Consider the following 8328-nt stretch of genomic DNA (forward strand, 5'->3'; position numbering starts at 1 on the left):
CCAATGCGGTATACTAATTATTTCATATGACCGTCGACGGGCCGGATAAAATCCTGTCCCCGGCCGGAGCTGGTCTGCGGGCCGTACTATGTCCACCACTAGTTTAGACGAACTGTACCCCTTGTGTAAATTTATTCGATAGCGAGACGTGACGTACGCGTTTGCGTTAAGTCTTATTTTGTATGGTATTTTGAGTTTCGAAATCCCATACAAAATGAGACTTAACGCAAACACGTACGTCAGGGCACGCTTTCGAATAAATTTACACTAGGGGCTCTGAACTGACTATATTATGGTTTAAAAGATTTATTTATTCATTATTAGTCAGTTCAGTGTCCACACTTTTGAGCGCGTCAGTGCAGGTTCAAAGTCAAGGCTCGGCAGCATATGATTTACGAGACGGGTTCTTTGCCCGTTTGCTATGTATGTATTGTATATATGTACGTATGTTTGGATCTACGATAGAATTCCTGTGGTCTGGTTTGTGGGATTTAAAGTTGGTTATTGCGGTATGTAGGTAGCCCGGTGGTAGAATCTGGAAAGGTTATTTGGCGTTACCTAAAGGCATAGAAGATATGACAACTTTTTTGAGAAAAATGTCTAATCATTGAAATTAGTTACAATTAGTAGAACCCTTATTTTAACCATTACCTATGCGCAAATTGAAACAATTTATTGAAATTAATAGTTTAAAAAACACTAGAAAAACACGCTTTCGTGTTCAAAGTCCATTATGTGACCTTTCTCACAAGTGCAAACACGACTATGATACGTTCCATCATGGAATGCCAGTGCCTATCTTCCGGCTTCATCATCAGACCTTGAAACCTAATCGTGGTCAAAGTTCATTACATGACCTTTCTAACAAATCCAAACACAGCTATGATACGATGTTCCATCATGAAGTTCCAGTTCACATCTTCCAGCTCCATCATCAGATCAGTTCGACAGTACCATATTATTGTATTGTCATCAGAACTACATACAGCTGCCAATTTTCATGACGCTACGATCCTCGGAAGATGGTTAAATTAGTTACCTTAGATTCCATTACATAGTTACATACAAGTCGACCTAATAAAAGCGTGTTAATAAATTGTCGTAGTGCATATCATAAAAAAATATTTGTGTAAATTTGAACTTTATTTGATCGCAATAGAGTTCAATATTATAACTGCTATATATGAGTTTGTATGAAGAGGGTTAAGATTGAAAATTGCCAGCTCAAATGCTTAGTACATTCAGCCCAAGCTAAGTTGACAGCGATTTTTATAGTCCAGCCTGTGTGTTAACTCAACGTCATAATTTCTTAGATATTTGACGTTTAAAATAACACTTGCACTGTCTGGGCTATCAAAATCGCTGCCAACTTATCTTGGTCCGACTCTAGTACGTTCTCTAGTAATTTCTACACATTAAGTGCGCTCAATAACGGTAAACTTAGCCAGACCCGTTTCCTGGATTAGCAAGTCTAAGTTCAAACAGGAACGCGCCAACAGTTAGCTGATTTAATGGTTTTGCTCACGCGCAGGTTCATTGGAGAATTGTGAGGGATGTCCATTTAAATGGCGCGCATTTAAAAGTGTATAGGTCGCTGATGTTTTTTATTTATTTTATATTAAGCAGGAACGTCTGCAAATGATAGCACAAAACGTAATATTTTATTAAAAAAATAATTATTTTATTTTGTATAATAATAATTTTCTTAGCTTCCGAATTATCGAATATTGCCACCGAATTATCGAATTTTCTATTATTGCGCACTATTACGTATCAAGTCCGCCATATTGTTTTTATAATGACGTCACGTAGCCCATGTCACCCGGGATGGCACAAAGATTCTAATGTCACATCATACATCTGAATCGGTTAAAAAAAAGGCATTCAGAAGTTAAATATGGTCGAGTAAGGAAACTCACATACATACAAACATGAACACAGAAAACAATACCTACTCCTTTTTTGGGCAGTCTTGTAAACAATTCAAAGGGTAAAGCCTACAAAAGTCAAGTGTTGAGCTGTGTGAGCCTGTACGTGCACGACAGATACGCGTGGCGGCGGCGCCGGCAGGCGGCTGGTGGCCGAGCGGCGCGGGCGCACCAACCTGCCCGCGAAGGCGCCGTTGACGCGCGCTGTGTGGACCTAGTAGCCGAGAACATTCATTTGTTTTGGTGTTCTCTGACTGAATTCACATTGTTCACATTATGTTATATGCGCCATAAATTAGAATATTCTTTTGTCAATAGTTTTTTTTTTATTCCGAAAAGGTTAGCATTTGACCACAATCTCACCTGATGGAAAGTGCCGATGTAGTCTAGGATGGAACATGCTTACCTAAAAGATGTCTATTCACTCTCGATTTAAAAAGGTCCAAGTTATAGTGGACTGGGAATAGATTTGCAGGAAGTGAATTCCACTCCTTAGCCGTTCGCATGATAAAGCTGGATGCGTAGCGTTTAGTGCGAATCAGTGGTAAAGTAACGACGTAAGGGTGAAACGCAAGTCCGCGTCTAGTCCCACGGTGGCAGAACGGAGATGGGGGGATAAGATTATGTAATCCCATCGCACACTCCCCGAAATGTATCCTGTAGAATACCGATAAACAGGCTACCTTTCTACGGTGTTCTAGGCTCTGCAGTCTAGCCTCTACCAATCTCGCATCCCCAATACACTATGGTCTTAGGTCTTGTACCTGTGAAGATATTTGTAAGTGTGGAAATAAAATAAAATAGAATAAATTCACTGTCTCGGGCAAGGCTCGAACTCAGGACTCTGGTTTACTGCTTTACACTTTTTAAACGGCTACCGGTGTTGCAAGTCATATTGGAAATTAACTAGTAACGTATATTTTTGTTATGACAAACTGCAGGGTAAATTTTAATAATTTTTATATGACCCTACCTTAGTCCTTTGCGTACAAAAAACCTAAACCTGCTTTTAGCGGGTCGTTACAATACAATACAATACTCTTTATTGAACACCTCACATAGTTGACAATAAATGTACAGAAACAAACAAAGACAAGTTGATAGAGGTAACAACAGGCGGTCTTATCGCTTAAGAGCGATCTCTTCCAGATAACCTTTGGGTATCGGAGACAATAACATTAGAATATACGGTAGGTGGCACAAAAAAAAGCAACAAAACAATAATAATAATTAAAAGTCGAATAGAATAGTATTACCAAACAACGCAAGACATTAATATATTGAATAAACATACTTAAATACGTCTAACCATAAACATACATAGAGATACATACAGAACAAATATTTATTAAATAAAGAAACAACAGTGTCATTAATAATAAAATTAAGGTTTAGGATAGTATTCGTTAATTAATTTGCTGTTATTTCCGAAAATACTTTATCAAAAAAATGTTTCGAAACCCTTTCCATTGCAGCTATTAAATTGCAGCCTTTTAATAACATTAACGATCACGGAGTAAAGCCGCGGACAGATAGCGGATATGATGAAATTAAGGGTTCCTAGTTGACTACGGAACTCTAAAAATGCATTAGCATAGCATAAGCAAGTAACAATCACACTTGGGTAAATAAAATAAAACCTCCGGCTGGGATCCAAATTAGTCACCTGTCACTTTCGTTCATTACAACGGAATCTTTGTTTCACCTAATTTGTAGCGTTTTTATCGACGTTTTTTAATCGCAATAGTTAACCGATCGCGGATTCTAGACAAATGCCACAGTTTTTACACTCGGAAGAAACCAATTAAGACAGGAAAATGCAAACTGATGGATTAAAGTATGAACAACAACAATGTAGTTAGCGAACCATCGGGAGACCTTTGTAATGGTGCAGTACGGGGTTTAAACTCCAAAATAAGGATATTTTTATTACATATTATTTGATTTTATGTATGTAGGTACGTATGTATTAGGTCATTAACTATGTAATTGGCGTTTTGTATGGAGAACTTTAACGAAATTCGATTTTTCATGCAATGAATTTTGCGGATTATTTTGTGATGGCATTTTCAAACCAAACAAATTTTTGCTAGTAATCTGGGACATTTTTAAGGCACATTTTCTATCTCATATTGTTTTTAAATCTGTCCCGTCAGAAAAATATAAGTCATTTAAATACTCGAGCCGGCAGCACATGAAAAGAGCTGTTTTCAGGGCGGTATTCTGAATACATAAAACAATAAAAGTAGCAAATAATTGTACGTAAAATCGTTGTTATGTAGCGCACTAATGAAATTAAAAAATACTTCGAAGTTACTATTAAAATAAATAAACTATGAGATGACTAATACTTATGAACAAAAACGCCAATTTCATAGGTAATGACCCAATATTAAGAGGGAAGTATACGACGTGATTATCCAAACAAAAAGAGAGAACGTCTTTCCACTTCTTAATATTTGCTTTTCTCCATAATTTACTTATTGACACAATTAAAAACTAGGTTTATAGGTTTTCCTTTTTATGAATTTTTCAATTTATTTTTTACCGAAACCTGTAATAGTACATTACGATACAAGTGCGACAAATAGGAAATTCGAAACGAGTGGCGATAAATTAAAACACGACCGAAGGGAGTGTTTTAAATCGACACGAGTTGCGAATTACCTTTTCGAACATGTATCGTACAACGTTTTACAGTACATATGGCCCTTTAAATGTTCGACGCAGTAACGTAATATGCTAATTTTCGCACTCGTGCGGTAAAGTAGCACCATATGTACTGTAAAATATATTATTGTGAAGCGATCGACATCAAAGTCAAAGTGATTTGTTTAAGATTTAGTTACTGGAAAACGATTTATCCCGAAATGGAATTTCATAGAAAAAATACCGTAATTTCGCTAGGATCGCAAAGCTTATTCTTCCCTCATAAATACAATCTAGATATACTTTATTTTCTGTAATAAACTAAATTCTATATATTCAAAGTTTTAGGCTGTGAGTTGCCATTACTTGTCAACAACGACACTGTATTATATACATAAATAAATACATAAGTAATTCAGCCTATATACGTCCCACTGCTGGGCACAGTCCTCCTCTCATGTGCGAGAGGGCTCGGGCTATAGTCCCCACGCTAGCCCAATGCGGATTGGGGACTAATAAATACATATTTGGGGACAATGTTACACAGAGCAACTTAGCCCCAAACTAAGCAAAGCTAGTAATATGGGTACTAGGCTACGATATACATACGTATATAGATAGATACGTAGAACAAATATCTGTGTTCATCACACAAATAAATGCCCTTACCGCGATTCGAACCTGACCCCATCGGCTACATTGGCAGAGTCACTACCAGATCACTACGCACTACACACTAAAAATAAATTCAAAATATTGTACCCAACCTTATGTAACCCATTTTTTAAATAGCCTCTTTATTTCTTTAATAAAATTTGATTAACAATGATATTTTGATTAAAGTGCATGCAATTTTTATAAACGATAATTTTTAATAATAACAAAAAAATTCAACACAATTAATTAGAACTTTTTTATCATGGATCTCTTCATAGAGTAAAGGCATTTACTTTATGTATCCCAATATTAATATTCAAATAAATCATATGCATATATATATAGGCTAGTCCGGTCGTCAAAAATATTTAGATGTAATTTGTAGGTACCATGTTTTATAAGTTGTGCTTATAAGGCAGGTACCATAGGAGCCCTTAAATATTGCCTGTATTAGATGAAAGCCATTCTATAAATAGACCCGACCGTGCTTAGGGCAATGGCCTAAACTATTTTATACACACATACACTAAAGTTGTAGCTAGCAAGCACTTGTTTGAAAATATTCGTGACTAAATATCTCACACTAATAGGTACATAATTATTATATATATGTATGTTTATTTATATACAAGGTGCCCGTGAGCATTGCGAGAGATTTTAACGGTGCATTCCTGATGGCAACAGAAGCAAAAAATGTTATATGACTTTTTGTGAAATTCGATAAAAATAGTACATTTCGATGCTAGTGCGGAAAGTATGTCATTACTTCACGAGTACCGAAATATCTTGCCACGAGCCGTAGGCGAGTGGCTAGACTCGGGACGAGTGAAGAATGACATTTCCGTACGTGTATCGAACGACGTTTTTTAATACAGTTGCGAAAAAATAAGAAAAACAACAAGTACTTTTTTTATGCATGCTCTATAAGACAGAAACAATTGTAAATATAAAATATTACACTATTATTACCTAAGGATCGTTATTTACGATTATTTGTGTATCATATATTTAAATTGTATGAAAACAATATCGAATGTTGCCTTTGGAAACTTAAAATATTCTTGCAGTAAGAAAAAACGCCTCTGCTTTGACAGGCGTTCCAGCAGCTATTCCGTTCCATTCAGACAACTTATTAAGAAGGGTTTTTCAATATTCAATATTAAAAAATAAACGTGTTATAATGATGAAGAAGTAAGTAGGTAATAAAATATGAAATATGCTTATATTTATTATTTTTACATTAACAGTTGGTTTTTATGTTGATTACGATTTTTAAAGGAAACTAACATTAACACTCCTCAATAAGTAGTCATGAATTGGATCAAGTGGATAAGTAAAAAGCACTAGTTCGCGAAATCCAACTTTCCGCACGCTAAACAGCTACGTAAAGTAGCACTTTTTGAGCAACTGTATTAAAAAATATTTTTTCCCTTTTTTTATAACCCCATCCCATAACCTAAAATTAACTAAGTAAAAAGTTTTTTTTTATTTGAAGGCAGACTCTCGAATACATTTTTTTAAATTTTCGATGTCAATCAATAGGTATGTCCAGACTAGACCTCAAAATGGCAATCAAAAAAAATCAAAAATCCGCGGTCAAAAATGTGTTTTGTACCGACTTATGGCGAAAGAATGATTTTGAAAAACATTTAATTATCTCTGAAACTAGGCCTAATTCAGAAAATTTTATATGACATTTTTCTAAATATTACCAGGAATACTTAGTTAAAATGTCTCGTAATGCTCACGGGCACCTTGTATATTGAATATGTATATATGTAGGTATATTTAAAATTTATATTTGCGTAAGTATAGTATCATAGTAGTCTCGACTTGTGTCTATTTCCATATCAACTCTTTACAATCCTGCACCAAACTATTTCTGTTTAGCCCAATGGTTGGCTGGTAGAGAATGCCTCAAGGCATTAAGTCCGCCATTTGTACTCTTTTTATAAATTTGTGCAATAAAATTTAAACAAACTATAAACGCGCATTGTGAAACAGGGGAAATAGAAGAACGTTGTAACTTACTTACTAACACGAAAAATTTAGTAGTAAGATAAAAGTTTTAATTAAGGGCTATATAAACCTTTAGTAAGAGCGCTACGCTCGTGGTTCAATTTTGGAATCTTGCGCTTGCTCGGGTATCAATATTAGAACGAGCGGTTAAACAAACTTTGCCTCCGAGTGAAACACAAAATTTTTCACCACACCAACACAAAGAAGTTTAAGGGCTGGAGGGAAATAAAATACCTCCCGCGGACCAAACAGGCCGAAGAGTACACTTCGTAAACAAAACTCCATCGGCTGGCTTCTCCGACATACTTGGAGCAGAGGCAGCAGACGGGCTGGGCGCTTAGGCTGGAGCGTTCAAAAGAGGCGGCAGCGGAAGAACCCTGAACGGGTCAACGGTGGCGCTCGCGGTCCTTTGGAAGGATCACAGTCTTGGCGTCAGGTGGCAACCGGCCGTAAAACTCCACAGCCACAAAACTTCTCCTAGTCCTAATCATGAAAGTACAACAAAAGATAAGAGATATAAATACTAGGGCGTCCCCCTCAAGCGACGGTCAGAGGTATCCAGTAGCAAGAAATGTTAGGGCGTCCCCCAAAAGCGACGAAAATAGACGCGGTGCTACCAGAATGCGCATAGCAACTTGGAACCTTGGTTCTCTAACCGGACGCAGCCAAGAATTAGCAGAGGTATTATACAGACGCAATATAAACATATGCTGCGTACAAGAGCTTAAGTGGAAAGGGTCCAAATCCAGGGACGTCGGGCGGGGCTACCAGCTCCTCTATCACGGCACAACAAACACTCGAAATGGCGTAGGCATTGTCTTAGACAACCAACTAAAACAACGCATCGTATCCGTGGAGCGATACAGTGACAGAGTAATGTTAGTAAAACTAGCGCTGGACAAACAACCATGTCTAAATATTATCTCAACATATGCTCCCCAGACAGGCTGCACAAGCGACGAGAAGAGTTGTTTTTGGCAAGAGCTGCAGGACGTCCTTCAGAGTATACCTGCCACTGAAAACACGATTATGGCGGGTGATTTAAACGGTCATGTAGGCAACCAGGCCCCATCAG

This window comes from Cydia pomonella, chromosome 3 (assembly GCF_033807575.1).
Source record: "Cydia pomonella isolate Wapato2018A chromosome 3, ilCydPomo1, whole genome shotgun sequence".
Classification (NCBI taxonomy): Eukaryota; Metazoa; Arthropoda; class Insecta; order Lepidoptera; family Tortricidae; genus Cydia; species Cydia pomonella.